General features: G+C 36.7%; 1 protein-coding gene and 1 non-coding gene across 3 annotated transcripts in view; one reads left to right on the top strand and one right to left on the bottom strand.

Moving 5' to 3' along the window:
• KCNIP4 (potassium voltage-gated channel interacting protein 4) overlaps positions 1 to 24,327 on the bottom strand; it is a 1,112,575-nt gene that overhangs the window by 954,183 nt on the left and 134,065 nt on the right. The window lies entirely within an intron of this gene.
• Positions 1,637 to 1,766, top strand: LOC138400438 (small nucleolar RNA SNORA3/SNORA45 family). Its single transcript, XR_011236321.1, has one exon. It is a non-coding gene; the product is annotated as a small nucleolar RNA SNORA3/SNORA45 family (small nucleolar RNA).

Genomic DNA, 24,327 nt, shown 5'->3' with positions numbered 1-24,327 from the left:
TTTTATTGCAAACAACATTCCATGGTATGTATATACCACATTTATTTACCCATTCATCAGTTGATGGACATTTGGGTTGTTTCTACTTTTGACTATTATGAATAATGCCACCCTGACCATTCATGTTCAGGTTTTATTGTGATCATATATATTTTACTTCTATTAAACATATAGTTAAGATTGGAATCTCTGGGCTATATGGTAATTCTATGTTTAACCTTTTAAGTAACTGCCAAACTGCTTCCCAAATGCCTGCATTTTACCTTCCCAGCAGCAGTGTAAGAGGATTCTAATTTCTCTCCATTTTTGCCAACATATATTATGATCTGATCAGTCATTTTATTATAGCCATACTAGCAGGTACCTCCAGAGAATTTGACCCAATCGGTATAGCTGTTGTACCCAGGCTGGATGTTTGCTTATTTATTTATTATCTCTCCAGATTGAGATATTTGAGAGCAGGATTGAGAGTCATTATTCTGGCTACTGTCAGAAAATATCTCATGTAACCAACAACAGCTACCTAAGAATAAAGGTTACATCTCTAGCCTTGGAACTTGGAAAGCTATTTCTGTCAGCACGTAAATCAAGCCAGTGTCCAAGGGAGATACACACACACACACACACACACACACACACATTGACCATCCCTAATCCAAAATGCAAAATGCTCCAATATCTGAAACCTTTTGAGCAACAGCATGATGTCACAAGAGAAAAATTCCTCACATTAGTATTCAACACAAACTTTATTTCATGGGCAAAATTATTTTTAAAACATTCATGTCACTTCTGGTCCCAGGCATTTCAAATCAGGGATACTCAGCCTGAATATATGATGTCACACCTCTTTGCTTGCTATATAAGCCTTTCTAATCTCACTACTTCCAACCCAGAGCTCCAACCTTACCAAATAACTAAATATCACCCCAGTCAAGAAATGTTTATTGATGCCACCTTACAGATGTACAAATTAGTTCTTCCTACTGGACTGTACTCTCCTCTACTGCTTCCACTCTAGTTTGTCAAACTCCAACTGAAACACTTTCTCCTCAATGAGCCTGATTTTTCCAATTAGAATTAGGTACTTTCTTATTTATGGCAGCATGGGGGAACTAAGTACACTCTCCATGTTTCATACTAAGTGGTCTATATTTTCTTTGTAATTTACTTCAACCTTATGAAAAAGCTATTATCATCCTGATGTTACAGGTAAGAAGCTGAGGCTTTAAATGGTTAATTTGCACATGGTCCTTGCACAAGGCTGAGCCAAGATTTGTTCCCAAGACTATTTGACTCCCAAGTTGCTGATTTAACTAACTCACTTGCTTTTCCATTGCAATACTTCATACACGGCTGAAACTATAAGAGATCTTTTACCTTAAAATCTAACAAAAAAAAAAAAATCTGCATTTTTCCCTCCACCATTAATTGTTCATTTTTTTAATGTGCTTATTTATTCAACATTAGATAATGATTCTGTTTTAGGCGCTGTGCTAAACACTGGCATGTAATTGCATATGTGTCCTCCTGGAGCTTATACCTTCCCCACCCTTCTGGTGGGGGAAGTAGATATTACTCCAGTAATACCAAATTTAAACACATAATTACAAACTCTGATAAGAAAAGATGCCCAATTGAGGCTAGAGTCATGCTTGGATATTGGTTATTGCCTTAGTGTGCTACAGTCCTCCAAGAGTAACTGCTGACCTTATTCACTGGCTGTGGCCCTCGTGGCATAGTCAGTCACCAGGTTAGTGACATGCTTCAGATTGACCTATGCAACTGTTAGACTCACTTATACCCACAAATTAGGAATGATATACTTTAACTAGATCTTTAGAAGACATTTCTTATAGGAATGTATAGATTTTCCAGAGTGCTATAAAGTGACTTGAATTTTACTCTGGGCACTGCCTCTTACTTCTTTAGTGATTTTTCCTGTTTCTATGAAATAAAAGTAACCTTGTCCCGCTCACAGCCTTTGTTGGTTTCTAAAGAGTTGTTTAATTCAGCAAATGAATTGAGTGCTTGCTATGTGATAGTCACTGTTCTACACCAGTGAACAATTTACACTGTAATAGTGGGAGATAACTGTAAAGATAGTAAACATAGCTTCTTAATTAGAGTGAGGTTATAAGGGTGGTTGTTTTTTCTAAAATAAAAATATAAAAATTTAAAAAAAATTTAAAAACCATAAAGAAAAGATACCCAGTGACAATGAGCATAGGCAGGGTTTATAATTTTGGTAGAAATTTATTCGTTTACCATCATTTTCTTAGCAGACTGTCCTTCCCTCAAATCAATGTTCCTGGAAAAGCATGCCCATCACAGTATCCTTAATCTGGCCATAGAGTTATTAATAGTAACCAGACTCAGCCTGGTTACTTGTAGTACATCACTGGTATAATACCTGAGCCGAGCCAGTATGTTTCCCTGGTCTACTAGCCAGGACAGGCTAGGTAACGTGGTAACAACCAACCAGAAAATCTTAGAAGCTTAAAATAACAAAATATAGTTTTCCCTCATATTTCCATCCATCCCGAGTCATCTCTGAGTCCTAGTCTGCTCATCAAGTTCACTCAGGGACCCTGATGGCAGAGGTTCCATCTGGCATACGCTTCCCTGATCCCTGCCTGATGAGGGAAGAAAGGAGCATGGGGAACCACACGCTGATTCTTAAATCTGCTAGATACGCTTTACTTCTTTGGCCAATATAAGTTATATGTGATGGCTGACTTCAAAAGGGAGGCTATAGAAATTCCTCTTGTAAGCAGAGTTACCAAATTTTTCTGGGGCTCCCATTTTCTTCTTCTTGACTTGCTAAATCGACATGACATAATCCTAGAACTGCCTGCAACCACACTCTTCTTCCACTTATCACATGGGAGAACCCATCCGCAGGAGAGAATGGGGCCAAATCATAAAAGCAAAGCTGAGAGGTTGATTTCAGGAGAGCCACAGGAACTTCCAAGGCCAGCTGTACCACTGGATTTTCTTGCTGGAATAAACAATAACGTCCTTTTGTTTTTTACTTGAATGAGTTAGAATTGGGTTTCTATGACTTGTTAACCAAGAGTGCCCAGACTAAACTTCTCTGGAAGTCAAGGCATGACATGCTGTGAGCTAAGATATCAGAGACAATAGTAAACGATAAAGTGACTATGAGTCTCAAACAAAAAATCAAACTTAATCATACTAATTCCCACATCTGAATGAAAGGATTAAGACATCTACCTCATTAGTTCTTATGAGGATAAAAAGTGTTCATGTATTAAGCAATGCAAGTCACCATCTGCTACCTAGCAGGTATTCATTAAAATTTAAGTCTCTGCTCCTTCCTTCTTTTCCTTACTCTTTCCTTCCTGCCTTCTGCAAGGCTAAAGAACATGCCATATTTCCCCTTACCATCACTCAAAAAATGTTTACTAGGTTTAATAAACATAGAATCATTGAATGAATGAGGGGTTATTAGGACAGAGAGTGTGAGCTGATAACAGAAATATTCTAAGCACAAGGAAAGGGAATCAAAGCCTTAGGTTTGACCCCTGAGCTCAGGGCCACAAGCAGTTAAGGTACATCACATACAAAGGCCTTATCAGCATCCACTGAATTGGGAATAAGATACTCCTGCCCCTGTGCTCCAGCTACACACTAACTCACTTGACCCTAACAACAAACATTGGACAATTTCCTACATCTCCATTAGTATTTCTCCATTGGTCAAGCAGAATTACATCAAGGTACTCAGGGCAAAACCAGAACAGAGAACAGGTTTTGGAAATCCCATATTAACTCCAGAGCATCATTGTATTTCTTTCTTTCTTTTTCCCTTAACTTTACAAATTAACTGCCACATATACTACCCAACTCAGAGGAGAAGCTGCACCAGCTGTTATCAGATCCAGTCCTTAAGTGCCCAGAGAGGATTTGATTCCAGCAAAAAGTGACAAGAAACAACTTGGTCTGCATTAGAAAGAAAAATGAACAGCACCAAAACTGTGTAACTCCTCTACAAAAACTAGTTGTATCTCAATTGTTTTAAAAGCCTGTGAATATAAACTTCTATATTCTTTCTGAAGCATCTCACATATTAGTAAGAATTTTACCCATTAATTTCAAGGAGGCTCAATTAGTCATATGTCCTTTGCCTTATCAAAGTGTAAAACAAGGAAGAGGACCTTATTTTATTTATTTGTTTGTTTGTTGATTTATTTAGTGAAAGGTTATAGAAAAAGGTAATTAGGCTTATTCAATAACATATTATTTTATGAATATTGCATTGGTTTTCACACTGCACAGGATTGAATAATTATAGTAACAAATGGTTATATTTGTATAGTGCTCTACCAACTTACAAAGCATTTGTAAGCAAGTGTTTTAAATTAAATAGAAAGCTTCTAAAAAGGATGGAACAAGTAGGATCATTAATTTACAAATGAGGAAACCAAGACATGGATTTGTTGACTGAGTTGTTCAGTATCTGCCCTCCTCGAATGTGACTCTGCTGAGACTGAAACCCAGGTCCCTGGTTTGGCAGTCACTGTTATGTAGATGGTTGAGCCAGACTGGGTTAAGATCTCAGATCCACCACTCACAAGTCAGAGGCCTGGGGTAAACCATTTCACACCTCTGTGCTTCAGATTCCTCACTCTGTACAATCAGGATAATAATAGTGCCTCCCTATAAGCATTAAACGAGTAACACTAACAAAAGCATCTGGAGCACAGTAAGCTCTGAATAAGTATTTGCTCTTGTTATACCCGCCTAGTATTCTTCACTATATCATAGTACCTCATGACCAAGGCAATTATTTTTCCAGTATTTTGTAGGTTCAAGAAATAAGTAAGCTTGGATTTGAATATTATCCTTAATACTTATGAAAATATGGGCTATATACATAAACACATTGAGCCCCTAGCCTCAACAATAAAACAGAAATAATAATTGTCACTGTGCGTAGGTGTTATTTCTATTAAGTAAGGTAGTGCCATAAATCATTTAGTATGAGCACAGCATGGAGTAAGCACATTACAAATGGAAGGTATCACTATCTAACACATGTAAGCAATATTTCTGTAGCTGGAGCCCTCACTTGCCATTATAGGACCTCAAACCTCATGCAGTTTCAGCCCTCAACAATTTCTCAGAAATCTCAAGGGGTGTTTTATGCAGAAAGTTCTCTTAGCAATCCCATGGCCTCTGCCTCAGTCTTTCTTCCACTCCAGTGACAGCCAGCGCTCTTGGGGAGGGAAGGAGCTCAGCGATAGACTCCTTCGTGCTAGGGGGTGAGACAGGAGAAGAAATCATTTGACTGGGCACTGAGTATGGGTCAAACCAATCATGATCACAAAATTCTAAAGAAAGAAAAAAGCTTTTTATAACCACTAATAATATATAAATACTAATGCTGCTAATAATATACATGACACCAAGTACCTTTCTTTTTTTCAATTATTTTTTTTTACATTTTCAGTTGTTATGGGTACATAATAGTTGTACAAACTTATAGGGTACATGTAATGTTTTGATACAGGCATACCATGTGCAATAATCAAATCAGGGTCATTGGGGTATCCAACACCTCAGGCATTTATCATTTCTTTATGTTAGGAAAATTCCAAACTCATCTTTTTAAGTATTTTAAAGTATACCATAATCTATTGTTGACTATGATCACTTTATTGTGCTATCAAATAGTGTTCATTCTACCTATATAACTATATTTTTGCACCCAGTATCCATCCCCACTTTATTCCCCTCTCCCTGCTACCCTTCCCAGCCTCTGGTAACCATCCTTCTACTCTCTGTCTCCAGGAGATCAATTGTTTTAATATTTAGCCCCCACATATGAGTGAGAATTATGAGCATTTCCTGAATGCCTACTAATGTCAAGTTCTGTTCTAAGGGAATAAGAACTTCAGAAGGTAAACACTTTTACTATTACCATGAAATGAGATGTGGGGCGGGTAAGCAGATTTCCCAAGCTAGAGAGTGGCGGTGTTGGTCTCTGAACCTAGAAATTCTGATCCCAGCAACTGCAAACTTAACCATTATCATGACTTATGGCACTACCGCTAACCCTTGGAATCACACATTTTTGAATTATTTATTTTTATTTCAAAATATTAAGGGGGTACATATTTTTTTGACACGTGGCTTGAGTCAGGGCTGTAAATGTGCCCATCACCCAAATAGTGTTTATTGTACCCGTTAGGTGGGTTTTTGCCCTTCTCCTCCCCTCTGCTTGATTTCCAATGACTTTTACTTTCCTCTGTGTACTTGTGTGCCCATCAGTTAGGTCCAATTTATTTGAGAATACATCTGGTTTTTGTTTTTCCATTCTGGAGATACTTTACTTAGGATCGTGGAATCACAGGATAACAGAATCACGCATCTTTAAGAGAACTATTTCTCTGTACAACTGTGAGGCCTCAGCAAATTAGATTCCAAGACGCTATGCTCCAGTGAGGTGATTTATTCGTAGGTGTCAGAAACTTAAGCCACTTGGATCCTGGATCTTTGCAGCGTCTGATATTCCAAAGCATTTACAAAAGAAATGCAAGTCAAAACTATCAAAGGCAGGACTTTGAGAGTTTACAGCATCTGCCTCCCACAGAATCTGTAAATAACCAGAGGTAAACCCGAGAAGCCATAAAGACTCTGAAAGATACTTCTTTTAACATGATGGAAAAGGGAGAGTAACGCAGGGACATTCCTCTGGAGCAGGATCACAGCCGTGGAGTGCAAGAGGCAGACGGTCAGAAGGAAGCTGCCAATCCCCTCAGCTGGGCAGCAGTCTCCTACACAATTCTCTAACCTATTCATTTTTATATTTAATTTGAGAATGAATGATCCACTGCATAACATAGGGAGGAACTCACCCATCAACTGTGCCATGCGAAACTTCCTTCAGATTATACGTCTCTTGCTCCAGCTGGGAGCAAATGAATAAAAAATAAATTAAAATCTATGGATTTGAAGGCAGGTCACTTGATAGATTTCCAAAAGGAAATTAAAAGCAGGTCTCAGAAGTCAATAGTAGGCCTTGCCAATTCAATTTCAACCAGGAGACGTTCACCTTTTTGCAAATAAACACACTGGACAGTTCAAAATTTTAGAGCTGAAGAAGAAATTTAATAAATAGCCATATAATTTTCACAGATAAATTTCATATCAATTCAAGAGCAATGTTATTAGGGATGGTTAAGCAATCAATGACATAATAAGGAGTTGAAATTTTTATGGGAAATAGGAGAATGAAAAAAAAGTTGGGATTAAAGACTTCATTACTTCAGGGATACATTAATGCTTAGCTAAATGTCAAAGTATATAATGCACAAGTTTCAGTGCATCCATCAAAGATTCATCATTAATGTGCTAATCGATTACTCTAAGTCCTCTGCTAGGAATTATGAGGAATACAAAGAAGTCTCATCCCCAGCTCCTAACCTCATGAAACTATAGCCTCGATTGCCAGATGGAACAAGACGCGTACATTCTACAAACATTTACTCTGTGCCAGGCACACCACCAGACATCTCAGATCCAAAGGGGTCCATGACATCCTCTACCTTCAAGCAATTCACAGTGGACCTAGAGAAAAATCCCTACACACATATACTGATATTTTAGTTCTTTAATATAACTACCGTGAACTTACCATTCGTTGAGCTCCTCCCCATACATTTCCATTTACTTTGAGAATTATAGTATCTTTTAAACTATTATTTGAAAGGTAAGAAAATTACAGTTGCAATATTTCATCTCAGCTGACCATTTAACTCTATTGGAAGAGAGCCCCTCCATGTTGGACCCTGGAAACCTTGTTCTGTTCCTGTCTCCTGCATAAGCGCCACCAGATGGCACTAGCTGCACAGACATTCTAAAGCCAGTGGGCGACATGCTCACCTTTTCAGCGCTTGGCTTCACAAAAAGTACTTCTTTTAAAAACCTAAACGTCTGTGTTATTATTATCAGGCACAGCAAGTGGATCACATAGGGATGGATGTTTAAGACTACGCGATGTCTTTGCTATATCTGTGTAAAGAACTGGATGTGCCTCTCCGAGTTAGTTCACATCTTTAAGATTTAAAAAGTTTTGTATATATAGTTTCCTAAAAACAGCATGAATAAAAATATTTACTTTCTCTCGATGTAGATCACTACTTTTATGCACAAAAAAGACATGATATTTGTGCTTGCTTTTTAAACATAAAATCCAGAGTGAGGCAGAATTACTGTACAGTAGCCTTGTGTTATTCCTTCTAATTAAATAAATATGATGTCCGAGGCAGCCCGCCCAAATTTGGCTTTTCAACAATTACTTGTGAAAATGAACATCAGATTCAGTTTGTGTTTGGATTAAAGAAAATTGCTTTGAATGGGAGCCCAGAACTGAAATTTGGTTTCTTCACATTTTCAATCTTGATATCTATTTGATGCTAGTAAAAGCATGGAAATGTCATTTTGGTTATGAAACTGCCATGAAAGCCTCCTCAGCATGTCATTTAATGGAAAGGGCTCCAGGCAAAGCCCTGGGCAAAGGAGAGGAGCCTGGGAAGAGACTGCATACTGCCTCCGTGCGTATTTAGTTTAAACTATTGAAAGAGAGAATGAGAGGCTAGAATGAGAAATAAAAATAATCCAAAGGCTTTGCATACTTTTTTTGTCATTCATGTATCTTCTTTGGTGAATTGTCTATTGAGACATTTTCCCCATATTTATTGAGTCTTGGAAGTTTTTATGTATTCTGAATGCAATTCTTTTGATGAAAAAATGATTTGAAAATGAAAAAAAATGATCCACGCTCATTTTCATAGGAAATAACATCAGGCCATTGAACAACCATTTCCTGATAGTGTGCAGAATCCTTAAAACATTTTTTAAATTACTCATGGATTAAAAACATATTTCACCAATGCTGGAAATATAAGCAACCACTGTAATTAGATATTCTACACACTCTTACTTTATCCTGTTTTCAGAACATGTTACGGAGTACACTCAAATTTCACATACACCAGAATAGGAGAGGAATTTAGGAGGTTTTAGGAGTGGAATTAACTTTATCAAATCCTCACATTATAATAATTTATGTTCTACTACTCAACTTTAAATTTAAAAAAATTCGTAATTCCCAGGACAAATTTTGTATAATATTTCTATTTGAATAGGAAATAAAAAACACCTTAAGGAAAAAAGTACTTTTAATCACCAGAAGAGGGCTCTATCCTCAAACCTAAAAATTCCACACTCCAAAGATAGAGCACATTTGCTACCTTGAATGATATTTCAGCATAATCAAGTTTAATAATTGCACTATAATCTTAACAAGAGCCCTAACCTTATCTTTAAAGGGTGGAATAGCCACTTTGCAGAATGTCATAATTTACAATACTCAAAGTAGCCGTTATTTACCTAAGTTAATAACAACAGAAGTTTAAGGATGCCATTCTGTAGCATCACAATTCTCATGACTTATATTTTAAATGCTTAGCTCTTGCATTGTTTGGTTCCTTTATTTGCTTACATGTTTTACAAAAATTTCTATTTTGGAATGCATCACTTTATGAGGACTGCTATTTTTCTTGGTGTCTTAGTTCAGGCTGCTGCAACAGAATGCCATAGATTGAGTGATTTATGAACAACAGAAATTTATTTGTTACAGTTCTGGAGGCTGGAAATCCATGATCAGGGTGCCAGCATGGTCGGGTTCTGGTGGGCACCTTCTCCTGGACTTCAGACTGCCCACTCTCCTTGTATCCTCAAAGGTGGGCGGAAGGGGCAAAGAGCTCTCTGGAAGTCTCTTTTGTAAGGGCACTAAGCCCATTGGTGAGGGCTCCACCCCCATGACCTAACTGCCTCTCAAACACCCCACCACATAATACTATCTCACTGGGGGGTTAGGATTTCAACATATGAATTCAGGGGGAAAAAACACTCAGTCTGTAGCATTTGGTTAACTGGAAAATAAAACAGACAAATGAGAATTTGAAGAAGAAGAAAAGGCAAAAGAATGGAAAGGGTACTTCTTTTAGTAATTTTGGCATATTCCAGAAAGCAGCACAAGAACAGAATTCAGTTGTGCAGAGAGGCTGAGCATGATACAGGGATTTCCTCTGGTGAGTGGGAGGCCCCTGTCCACACTCAGCCTGATTGGAGGAAACCTGGCTCTGCTGTTACTGCTTGTATGGCTTGGGGTGGATTCCTTAACATAGCTAATCTTCATCTTCATCTTCCTCAAATGTAGAAAGCAAATAATAATGGCAACTACCCCATAGGCATCCTCTCTATTATTTAAAGACACTACTTTCTGATATTTATTTTTGGACTCACTTATTTATGTCTCTCTTGTTTCTCTCCCTCAATAGACCCCAAGTCACACAAGCACATAGATCTTGTATGTCCTATCCTCCACCTCATTCCCAGTGTCTGGAAAACCTGGCAGGCCCACGACAATGCTAACCGAAGGAGTTAGTGAGGAGATGTTATGAAGATATACCAAGACACTAACTGAGAGCCTGATACACAGCTATAAGAATTTCCATAATACTCTGTTTCTGGGATGTTAATTTTTATATTTGCCTTCCACTAACGGCAAATGGTTAGATTTTTAAATGTGTGCTAGCGGCATAAAGTTGTCTTCATAAATAAATGCATGAAGTTAAAACTTCTTGATTTTAAAATAAGATTGAGTAAAGAATAGTATAGATGGTGTGTGTAAGTGGCAACATTTGTGAAAGTGGGCATGAGTAACGGGAGTTTGCAAAACTCACTTGAAGGAGAATAAGCACGACAGGAGGCTGGCATCAAACGTGCCAAGAGTGACAATGAGGGTCTGGGGAAGTGGTGAGGGACTCAGTTTTACACCTCGGCCTTTCAGAGATGGCTGAGGCCAGCAAAGGGAAAAGCAAGGACTTTCTACCCGGAGGAGCCTCGTTGTGGCTGAACAGGGCTGCAGACATGGAGGTGTGCCCCAAGGCTAACTGCCACTCTACATTTATGGAGGAGAACCTCTGGTTTTGTAGGGCCATGATTTATAAAATTATCCACTGGATTTCATTCTGGAATAATGAGAAGCATCCATAGTTTCTGATTTCTTCATAAATACCAAACCTAGAAAACGGGACATGACAGTCAAGGGCATTGTTCTAAATGCTCAGAGAGAAATTTGGAAAGGATCCTTTGGCTCAGGGTCAACAGATGAGAGAAGGAAAGCTATGACCGCATGTGTTTGGGGGCAGAAATTTTCCATTCCTGAGAAGCAAACTGAAGCGTGGATGACCAATGGAAATGTACAATCCCAGTTTTTGTTGAATCCTTAAAAGTAAAAAAGCATAACATGAGTTTCTGGGGGAAAAAAAAAACTATACTAAGTACAAATGGAAATTTGTAAATGCATCATATAGAGAATAGTATCTGCTCTCTTGCAGGAAGTATTGCAGAAGTTATTCATTGATGTTCTGGTTTCTTTAAGGAGACAAGTAGTTATTCAATAGTAGAAAAACAAAATTAAAATATACACCTTATAATTTAAGAGGTTGGAAAATAACAAAATAAATGCCACCTGTATCCTCCCTTCATGTGGAAATATTTAATTCCATTTAATCATACAGACTCTTCCCATACAAATTGTCCTCCAGGCCCGAGTTCAATCTCCACTTGAGGAGAAACATGACAATATACCACAGGAGAGAAAAGCTTTCACTGGATCACCTCAGATTTTACTCAGTTGCATCCTGTCAAGAGCCACATACTCATTAACTACTTGATGAGATGTGTTACTTTTCTATCAATTGTTCTGTCATGAAAATATACACCTGGTAGACAAAGTGAGCACCAGCAACTTCCTGAAGGCATCTGGGTGAGTAGACAAATAATTGCAACATGAGAGATGCTGGAAATACAGGGTGCTGCCCTCTGGGGAGGCTTTTTCACCTTAAACTCTGGAAGAGGTTCATGTAGTATGAGATCCTGGCTTAAATAATTGCTAAGGCCTGAAGTTCCTTTTGTCTCTCCAGCCAAACTCATGATTACCCTCAAGCACTCTAAGCAAATAAGTCTTTGGTTCTTGCTATGGATTGAATTAAGTGCCCCAAAAATCCATACATTGAAGCCCTAACCCATAGTACCTCCAAATGTGGCTGTATTTGGAGACGGGGCCTTTGAAGATGTGAGTTAAAATGAGGCCACTGGAGTGGGCCCTAATCCAGTCTGACTGGTGTTCTTATAGGAAGAGAAAATTAGGAAAAATAGACATCAGAGACGTGTGCACACAGAAGGAAGACCATGGGAGGACACAGCAAGTAGACCAAAGAGAGAAGTCTCAGAAGAAACCAAACCTGCAGATACCTTGATCTTGGACTTTCAGACTCCAGAACTGTGAAAAAAAAATTGTTATTTAAGCCACCCAGTCTCTGGTATTTTGGCAGCCCAGCAAACCAATACAGTTCCCAAAGGAAAAAATTCCCAGAGAAATCACTCTGTGCATTGTCCATGAAGGAAAATGATGCCAGTGCAGAACCTCAGTTTTGGGGCATGGAATAATTTTAAATCAAATAGGTTACTTAGGATTTGATCTAAGTAAGTGAAAATTCCAGATAAGCCTTAAATATTCTCACCATTTGGATTTCTTAAGGTCATTTTGGATGTCATTTATAAGTATACATCGTATACAATATTTTTTCTGTTGCTTTCTACCTCAGTTCCCCTTAAACATAGATTAGAAAAAATAATTGCAAGCATATATTGCATAATCTCTGGTAAATTATGCAACTGCAGTGCATTCTCTTCTTTAAAAAATATTTAAACCCTAATAAACATGGAATCCCTGTGGTTTAGTTCTTATGTAATATCACATTAAAATATTTTAAAGCAAGTTTTATTCTTTACTCTTGTTTCTCATGGGATGTCATGGTTTATATGGCCTAGAATATACTCCTTACCCATTTTTCTCTCTTTTCCAATTATCTGTAGCACAGGTTCTCTGTAAATATTCATTCTCCAAACTCCTTCCCCAAACCAGCTTTCTCAACTCCCTGTAAGTCCAAGCCTTCCCCACCTCTTCCAACTCTTCATGACATTGATTGGATTAACCTCCACCAATAAGGTCTTTCCTATTTCAGATTGTCTGGCTTGGTCTTTCTCTCTGTTCTCTCGCATCTCAAAATCCAAGACTCTCTGGTCCTATAGACACACTTCCTTATGTAAGTTGTGTGAGAGAAAGATGTCTGAAATGAACCAGGTAAATTATGTACCTGAGAAATGCACTCTTACAGATATTGAGCCATTTTTTAAAAGCTTTCCACCCCATTTTAGGAAAGGAAGTAACCATCTCTAAACTATCAACTATGTGTGTGCTACTCTTATTTTTTAAATAATACATCCATACGTTATTTGATGATACTTAATAGATATTATGGGTTGGAGATTTTACTTTTTATGTCTGAATAATAAACATTCGGAGTATGACTACGAAACTGATCAATGATTTAATTCTGCGGTTTGCAAGTGTCAATATCATATATTCTGGAAAAGCCCAAAGTTTGTGGACAGCTCACACCTTAGGAGATTCAGGCTTTTATTGCAAAATGATAGGCATACTGAGAAAAGGTTTTTTATCAATAGTTGATGCCTACCATGCTCCCTTTAGATTTAACTCTTTTGACATTGGAAAGGCTTGCACATATTCTGAGCAAGCAGCTCCATTCTTATTCGGCATGAATATGTTTAGTGTTTTCTACCATTGCTGATCACAGAAGCACTCAGTCTTTCCAGCTTCTTGAAACCATCCTTTGATCGACACTACTTAGAATTGTATTACTTTCCCACCTTTGCCTGCCTTATTCTTTTCTCAGAAAGATTATTTTTATTTTATTCAATCCTTTTGTGTATCTTATACAATATTGCCATCCTATGCCTTTGTATTTCTTATAACATAGTCTTAGTTTTTGCTTGAAGTTTCCACATTTGAATGTTTATAGCTTGTTTTCTTGGCAACTCTATCTTGATTTCATTGTTACATTTGGTTCTCATTTTATTTAGTTTCTTATTGGGTTTTCTTCTTATCACTATGGTTATTTATCCTAAATGCAATAAATTTTACCTGGTATTCAACTGATATACCAAGAGAAATATTCAATAATAAGACAATATATGTATTGATTTCTGACCTTAGAGACTGAACAGACACTCTGAAGAACTAGTTAACAACAAATGGGCAACTGACAGTTTTACATGATAAACACTCTGGTAAGGTTCCTACATTATTCCTAATGTATATGAGACCAATGGAGAGAAAGGAATAGACACACTAAGAAAAAAAGGCAATGCCATGATAGAAAGCAGAATTTTATAATGCAAGGATGTAAAGTGATTATATGCACGCTAGTACAGGAAGGATATTTATAGACTTTTTCCCACTCCTAGCCCAACAAAAAGTATCTTTCAGTTGCAATTTTCCTTTCCTTCCTTCACTCCCCTTACAATGTTGCACTTGCATATATAAAATATGAAAATATATATACATGCACACATCATACATACACAACTTCTAATTCTAGGAGATTAAGTACATACTTACTTGTATACATATCAGACTTGTATGTAGATATGGATTTGGGCATGTACATAGTATACTCAGAAGATTAGAAATAAAATCCAAAGAGTCATTCTTTTAAGCTATTATCTGAACAAGAAGAGGAAAATATATTCTTAGGCTTTTTGGAGGCAATGAAGTTTGAAAGTGAAGAAAAATCTACTTTAAATGGTGACTGAAATGTTATAGCTTACATTAAAATTTGAATATCCTGTATTATTAAATGCTTAAAATGCATAGGAAACAAACAATATCAGGATGGACAAAAGCTATTCTGCCTCAAAATAATCAATCCTTTAAGTTAAAGACTACTGATATCATTTGACTTACTTATTTGGCCTATCAATACTTTTCATTCAACCATAATAAAATTCTATTACAATCTTTGGCTACATTATCAAAAATTTTTAATTAATTGACTATGAGCTAACATTTTCCTAGAAGAGATATTGTTTTTACATATGGCCCATGCATAAGAAAAAGAAAAAAAAAAACTCTATAATTTCAACTATTATATTCTTGAAAGCATGGACATACCAAGAATAACCCAATTGGTACTTTAATGATATGCCACTGGGAATAATCATAGGTGATGTATGCAGAGCCCTTACTAGGCACTGTGCTGAATGCTTTCCAAGAATGATTTTCTTTAGTAATCACAACAATCTAATGAGGAAGGCACCATCATTGTCTCTCTTTTATAGTTGGAGTAACTAAGATTTACAGAGGTGGAAATACTTGGTCAAGGTGTCATTTCTAGCAAATGGCAGAGAGAGGAATTGAATCTAGGTACGGATAATGCCAAACATCATGCTCTTTAACTTTTTGCTATATTTCCAACATTGCAAAGGACTTCTCCAAGTCCTAATAATGGCTTACTTTATCAGCTTTTTTAAAAAATTTTGATTGATTTAGGGGTATAAGTGGTTTGGGTTTACATGGATAAATGCCATAGTGGTGTTACTTTAATATAATAGTTTTTATAATCTTTTCATTAATATTAGTTAAGAGTATTGTTCCCAGAGTTAAAAGGTATATGATACCTGATTGCTGAAGGAACTAATAAATTAATGACTAAGTGACTAAGAAATTAGTACAACAGCACCCACTTAAATATTAACACATATTAACTCTTAAATTGTTTAGTTATGAGTTTAACATGTTAAAAAAAATAGGACAGTAAACATTGTTGATGTGCCAGGTGCCAGGAAGTTGGAGAACTGGACAGAGTATAAGGCGCAGTCCAAAGACTTCATATTCAGGCCCCTAGAGCAGCATTGAAGAAAGACTTCTGAACTCTGGAATTTTGACTACGGCTCGCCTGTCATATGTTAATCATATAGTGAAAGTGAATAAATGCCCTTCCCTTTCTATCCCTAGAATAGAGGTCAACAAAATACAGTCTATGGGATATATTGACACAGTGCCTCTTTTGTAAATAGATTTTCTTAGAACAAAGCCACACCCCCTCATTTACTTTTTGTCTGTGGTTGTATTCATCCTACAATGACAGTGTTACATAGTCATTGTAACACATAGACGGTGATTGTATGACCACAAAGTCTAAAATATTTACCATGGAGCCCACTGCAGAAAAAGTTTGCTGGCTTCTCCACTAAATTTGGACGAGAATTTTCTCAAGTATAATCTCTATAGAGAACATACATTTTTGACAGCAGAGATTATCGAAAGAGCCTGAAAGTCCTCCAACTCTCCGAGTAGAAATGAGTTCCTTCCTGCTAAAAGCGACCATTATATCAGCTTGTTAATAAATTTATCTGTGACCAAATTATTTGAATCAAGATGGTACTACATTAATTTAAGACCACAGGAATTTTGGCTATGCTATCAGACTCTGTATGTGGCAGTTTTCATTGTTGAATTTATTGTTTTCAACTAAAATATTAAGAGATGCTGAGGATGTGCTGCAATTCAATCTTTTATATTTACCTTCACTTTATAGTGATTAGACTTGGTTTAATAACATTTAGCAAAATGGCCTTTGCCACCATTTTCTTTCCTCTGGCCAAATCAAGGATTACATAAATGAATCAGATCATATCAATTCATATAGTAAGGTTATCAACATTTCTAAAGAAAAAAAAAAAAACACAAAAAAGTCACTCCCAAGGTAAAATACTTTAAAAAATAGATGCTTGCCATCAAAATAAGTAAATTAATTATTTGCCTTGAGACAACAACCCACTCCCCAAACATCTGCATTCTCTGTTTTCAATGAATGGTTTTTACTTTCATCATTGTTCACATGATGATCTGAAAAGAAATAAGTAGGGCAATAATAAAACAGGACCCAGAGGAATTGAAGGAAAAATTCAATACTATTTACATTAATATAGAATGCCTCATACAAACTCTTCTCAGAAATAAATTGCAGATATAGCAGAATCCAATAAACTTCCAAACATAACATGCACCATTGTGATGGAGAACATAACCCTCCACCTCCAAAAGCCTCAGGTAATCAAGCATACTACAGCTCAGGGATTCTAGTAATAACATTTGCCAACATTTCTCATGAGAAGCCTTTCCTTTCCATTTTTAGTCAACCTGCAGCAAACACGTTCATCACATTCATTCTCTAAGTCAGGAACTTTGTGAGGCACTGTGCATTATTTTTTGAGGACATCTTCTCTGAAAAACCCAGTGAGGAGTTATGTCCAATGTACAGGAAACTAAGGTTTGGAGACTTTTAAGTGTTTTAGTGAGATGATTTAGCTAGTATGTAAGAAAGACCATATTTTAACACAGGTTTTCATAGCTTCATGCCCAAGGCATTTTTACCATTGTATCAGCAGTAGAAGACATTTTGACCTACATTTTTTTTAATTTATGAGAAAATAAATATATGTAGTCAAGGAAAAAAGAAACCTCTAAAATAGGTTGATAAAAGTGCAGTAATAGGTAGGACCCAATTGGATTACTGGTCATATGAAACTAGTGACCACCTACTGGTCCCCAAAAGAGTTATTTTGTGCCTGGGATAAGAGAAGAAAGGAACAGGAAGTTAGATGGGTCATTACAGAAATTGCACTGTGTATCTGGGGCCAAAACATACTAGTTTGGGACCCAAGTGATGAACTACACCACCAAGCTGTAGGAGAGGGGGAGGCTCTATTTGTCACCTCTGCCTGGAACATTGCTTAGAAAGAAGTAGCAAATGACACAGGAGGGTTTTGTGCAACTGCAGGACATCAGGGTCTGGTTGCTGGGCTGAAAAGCAGCACTTCCTTAGAGGCAGGCTGCTGTCATGAGACATCTCTCTTAGGAGCCAGCCAGAGAGAAGACAACAGGGGGAAAAAAAACAGAAGGAAAAGGATAGAGAAAATAAACATAATTCAAATCATTAAAAAAGCAAAAAGAATTATTGTAGGTACAATGAATGAGGTGGGGTATACAGAAGGTACCATACCGTATCCTGTGGTTTTTCATGGGAAAGAGAATGTTTAGTGAAAGTGGGAATTATTATTATTCTAATTTTTCTTAACCTTAGGATTCTCAGACTAAGGGACAGACTTCTGTCTGTTTTCCAAAGCAAAACTATGGTTTTTGCCTACTGTGTCAAAAGTGCTAAAATCTGACTTTCTTCAATAATAAATGAATACTTCAGTTTTTAGTGTTTTAATATTTAGTATAAATAGTATTTATCACTTGGGTTATTTAGTATTTAATATAGCTTTACATATCTTATCTCACTTATTAACCCTGAAAACCTTAGGAATGAAGTAAATGAAGTAATATCATCTTCATTTTACAAGAAACTGAAACTCATATTATCTCTTCTACCGCCTCTCTAGTGCTGCATGTCAGTTTTAGGGGCACCTTTTTTGTTTTTGTTTTCCTGAATAAAGGTTAGTACCTATCAGGTAATCAGAATATGTATTTTTTTATTTCCATGTTGCAGAAAAGATAACAAAGACATAAAAAGGAATAAATTATTTAAAGTAATGTTCATAAATATAGAAACAGAACTGGGACTAAAACCAGGTTTCTTGGCTCTTGGACAAGCATATTTTGCATTGTATAACGATTACTCATTGTTATTTATCTTCAGCTTCTAGCAAAGGACATGGGAATTAATCACTCTCTGAAAGCGTTTTTGAATGAAGACAATGGTCGAGTAGATGGATGGATGGGTGATCTATTAATAAAAAATGAAAATAGAGACCCAGTTCAAATAAAATCCAAGGAAAAGATGATTTTCATACATATAATCACATTTCCTCAACCTCATTCTCCTGTCTGCAACATTCTACCTCCACTTCCACTACCAGAAAACATCCTTCCTGTTCAGCTGAGAGAGTCAGCTTTCAAATGATGCTCCCAGCTCCATGTGCTCCCATGTACTTCATTTCATAACACAAAGGTTGACTGCAAACGGAAGAAGGCCTGCTTACATAGATGATGTGAGTTTTAGCTCCAGTATTTAGCAGTTTTATGACATTAGTGAAGTCAGTAAATGTACCATTCATCAAGCCAGCGAATGAAACTACATCTAAGTTACCCAAGCCAGAACGCCTCCCTCTTCCTGGCATTACTCTGATTTTAATCCACTACACAGTTTTATTTACTTTAACAATAAAATATATCCAAAAGAGTCTACATCTCTCCACATCTTTGCCTTCTGTTGCAATCCAAGCTTTCATCATAAACCTAAATAACCTTGCAAACAAGTCTCATGGTGGCAGGGGTCTAAAGCAGTTATCTGGTCTATTTGGGGCAAGTGAAATACTATCCCCAAACATGAGGCAGCTGAAGCTCAGAGTGGCTAAATTTATTCATTCACTTTTTCATCAATTATTTGTTGAGTGACTTCTACACCCAAGTCATAGGATTAGTTATTAGTGAGAATAAAAAAGTAGCCTTTGATTGTTGTCAGCTGAGCTGGCCTGGCTCTAACAGCTGACTCACAGTGTTTTCCCAAAAAACAGGCAATTTCACAGAATAGCTCCATTGCACAAGCCCACTGTATGATCATGATGGAGTGAGACAAAAACAAAACCATTCTATAATCATGTCTGATCACAGACAGAACAAGAGCACAGCCCAAATCATAAAAACGACCATGCTTGCCTCCTTCCCAGCTAACATGAGTGACTGCTGCTCTTTTTACCAATGACAGCTTTAATCTGGCATTGTCCTTCTTATCTTCTTAATAAAAACTATTGAGATACTCAGTTACAGAATTTACCTTGCTTCCCAGCACCCAACAACAAAATTCAATCCATAGTACTCAATCCAGAGCAAAATCACATTTCTCTGAACCTCGTCTAACAGAAGCCCAATTCTTACAACAAGCCCCCTTAATGACTTCCCTGCTGTACCATCCTACCTCCAGTGCCAGGGCTTTTCCCTTGGCCCTTCAGACCCTTCCCTCATTTATCTTTCTTACTTCTCAGCTCAAGAGACACTTCTCTAGAGAAGCTTCTAGACTCCTGTTTCACATACAGCTAAATTTTTTTCTTTTTTTCTTTTTTTTTTTTATTTCAGCTTATTATGGGAGTACAAAAGTTCAGGTTATATATATTGCCCATGTACCGCCCATCCCCCCCTCAAGTCAGAGCTTCAAGCGTGTCCATTCCCCAGACAGTGCGCATTGCACTCATCATGTAGTTATAACCCTTCCCCTCCTCCCTCCCCCCATCCCCCCAGTCAGCACATTCAAGCATGACTATTCCCCAGACGGTGCAACACTGATTTAATTGGCAATTGTCCACTAATTAGTTCCACATGGTTTTTGTCTCCCTTGTTGCAATGAGCCTAATAAGACTGGCTTTGTCTGACTTCCCATTTATTCCTGATGGTCTCTGGCTGGAGGATGAGTACTATAGTGTTGGAGGTAAAACAGATATTGTTTCAGCTCTTATGGAGCTTTCATTCTGGTCAGAGAGACAGAACTAAATATGATAATTTACTGATAAGTGGAGGAGCAGGGAGGAGGTTGGGAGCAGGTGAGGTTAGGTTTTCGAGGTTCTAAATGTTGAAAATGTTGGTCTTTACTCCAAAGAGCAAAAGAAAACCATTGAAGAGTTTTAAGGAGGGTAATGATGTTATTATATCACATTGCATTGTACAAAGAATTTAGGATGTTGTGTGAAGAATATATTGGCTGCCACTTTAAAAACCTATAACTGTAAAATTTTAAAAATATATTTTCCTATCCGTATAACAGCATGTATATAATCAGAATTATAAAAGGGAAACTAAATTATAGACCTTTGTGACTTGATACTTTATTTATTTATTATCTCCAACCATATTGGTCCTTACTTTCCTAAACATATAATTTCATCCTTTTCCATTTTATCCCCATTCTACCTGCAAATAAACAATATATTGAAACCTGAAATGTTAGAAAGCTAAGAACAGATTCATAATTTTTACCTGACAACAGAAAAATAAAATGGATAAGAAGAAGAGCATACATTAAAATTATTCCTTCACTGGTTTAAGAGGTAGAGATTAAAGTGTTATTGTGAGGATTCACCCTCACCCCAGTACAGTGGGCTGAGGAAGAAAAAGAATACAACTGGCCTTTTGAATATCCACATGTGGTAATTGTTCCATTACTCTCTAAATCTGTGCAGAATCATCGAATAATACACTTACAATGGGTGAATTTTATGGTATGTAAATTATGTCTCAGGAAAGCCATTAAAAAACAAAAGTTGATGGAACTACATCTAAATTTGTAGCTTACTTAACTGAGAGCCAAGGATTTTTACCCTATATCCTGCAGTCTCACTGTTAAAAAACCTTCATCTGTAACATCTTTATGCTATCTGCCACCATGAAGCTTTCCCTCTATGGAGGATTTATCAAGGAAAATGAGAATGTAAAATATCACTCTTCCAGCCATACCCTTCCTAAGCCCTGGCCAGTAGGCAAGTACATCTCACCCAAATCGCCAAGACTGTGCACTAGGTATCCAAGAGACCTGGGCTTGAATTCCACCTCCAGCATTTACTAGCTGAGCTAATGACTCAACTTCTCTAACAATCTCCTATAAAGTGAAGGCTATAACACTGTCTCTTAGGGACATTTTGAGCTTAGCTCAATACATACACAGGGCATGATACAGGTGTGATACACATCAAGCATTCAGTAACTGATAGCAGTGTTACTAAGAATTAAGCATGGAGAAATGGATGAGCTGTAGGATGTAGGTTATGAATGGTGTTGCTTTTCTTTTTAGGAGTTTTTCTTTTGGATGAATTCATCAACTGTACTATGGTCTTCTTTTTTTTTTATTTCAGGATATTATGAGGCTATAGTAATTAAAACAGCATGGTACTGGCACAAGAACAGAGACATAGACCTTTGGAACTGTATTGTGGTTTTCTTCTGACATATAGAAGAGGAGACAAGTGACAGAGTTGGCCTAGAAAAGAGCCTGGTAGTTTAGTATATCTTTCTTGCCTACCATATGCTCAAATGTTACCAAAACATGAATTTCTAGAGCTCTTCAAAATAAAGCTCCAATAGAAGTTTCAGTTCAATGTTTTCTAAGGCAGAGTTCACCAAAAGTCAAGGTGGCACAATATAATACATACATTTTGTCATATAACATCACAGGGTGTAAAGTGGGGCTTTTTCATGTTTATTCAGTATACTAAAGTACCTCATACAGTACTTTATTCACTACTTCCCTGATGAAAACTTCTATTTTCTTCTGGTTTGCTAACTATAATTTTGTATTTATTTAAATTATTTCAATAGTGATCTGTAGTTACTACATCAATGTTACTTGTGTGCTCAGAAGTACAGAAAAGTAACAAAACTGTGGTTAAAATTTCTCCCCATGGCCAGCACCTACATTTACATAGAGGAATCTTTTTACAACATACACAAATGAGAGAGACAATTGATTTGTATTTATTTTAGTTCTATTCTTTCAATAAATATGTATGGACTACCCGTCATATCTCAGGCACTGGAATACAACTGTGAATAAATGCATGATGTTACCTTCTCTCTTAAAGTTCATGACCTATTGAGTTAGACATTAAGCAAGTAATTATTTTAAACATATATCTATATACATAATTAGAAGATGAAAGGGAAAACACATGAGAAATATAAATATAATGGCTAAAGTATTTTTTCCATGGAGAGGAACAGGAATCTTTAGATATCAAAAGCCCATTTCTGTCCTGGAATTGATAATTTACACAACTCCGTGGACGTTAGAACTACCTGATAGTATGTTTGTTGGTACATGGTCAACTAATCTGTGAATCCATGAGAAAAATGTGGGGTCACTAAATCTATGGCAGCTTGCCATGCTTATCAATAAATCATATTAAAGGAACCCATATAATTAATACAAGTTGATGGCCACTCATCAATTCATCAACAACTTATTTTTTTCAAGTTCTAAAATATATGTAGGTTCCCAGAAAACATGTTAATAAACAGTGGCTCTAGGTTGATAAGAACATTCAATAATGTGTCATGCCATTACTATATTAATATCAACGTCCTCCATTGGCCAATTGGGGTTAAAATTCTCCATGTTTCAGTGGTTCACTTAATGGGAAAAAACTTTCTGACCTTTCTAAACCTCATTACACATACAACTAATTGCATCCATGAGCTACTCATTGAAATGAAATTTTGCTCCTGGAATACCCTCAATCAAGGGTAAATATAGCAAACTAGAAGCTTGCCTCAACAATGCTTCTGCAGCTAAGTTATTTACATGCAGAACTTTATATAAAATTTAGGAATAAAATTGGAGGAATAAAATATTGCCCTGAAAACTAGGTTTAGATTGAATATGATTGTCTAAAGTGTTTTGATGTTAAAAAAAAATAAATATTGTAATAAAGTTCATGTATATGTATATACATAAAAAGAAAATTATTTCACTTAGAATGTATATTTTTGGCATACACACACATATCACCTATCATAGGGTAGAAGGAATGATAACCAATGGTTTCTGGACTTGAGATGTAGTTTTGATATTGACACACTCCAACATGGAATAGGACTTTGCCTTAGTCTCTCGTCATCCCTAGGTCCTAGATAGTTAATACAGTTGACCCTTGAAAAACACAGGTTTGAACTGCACAGGTCCACTGATATGCAGATTTTCTTCCACCTGTGCCACTCCTGAGATAGCAAGACCAACACCTCCTCTTCCTCTTCAGCCTACTCAACCTGAAGATGAAGAGGATAAAGACTTTTATGATGTATGATCTATATCCACTTAGTAAATACATTTTCTCTCTATTACAATTTTCTTAATAACAATTTCTTTTCTCTAGCTTACTTTATTGCAAGAATACAGTATATAGTACATACAAAATATGTGTTAATGGAGCATTTATGTTATCAGTAAGGCAGTCAGTCAAGAGTAGGCTATTGGTAACTAAGTTTTGGGGAAGTCAAAAATTATATGCAATTTTCAACTTCACTGGGGGTTGGCACCCCTAACCTCTACACTGTTCAAAGGTAAACTGTGTATGAAACGGATGGTTAGGCTTAAATGATCTGTGAGGTCCGTTTTAATAAAAACATTCAAATTTTGGAATTCCCTGTAAGTTTTATTCTCTTTCATTTCTCTTGCATGAGCATAATTCCATTAGCTGCAAATCTGTAATTTGGGGGATAGTGCCTTGGTCTAATACCTCCATGCTGGCAGAACAGAAGAGCTGGAAAACTGCAGCTAAAACTCTCAAGGACAGAGCTGCTCTGAGAAGAAA

This window comes from Eulemur rufifrons, chromosome 19, assembly GCF_041146395.1.
Source record: "Eulemur rufifrons isolate Redbay chromosome 19, OSU_ERuf_1, whole genome shotgun sequence".
Lineage (NCBI taxonomy): Eukaryota > Metazoa > Chordata > Mammalia > Primates > Lemuridae > Eulemur > Eulemur rufifrons.
The sequence above is the reverse complement of the archived record's forward strand: the minus strand, read 5'-3'. Positions and strand labels throughout refer to the sequence as shown.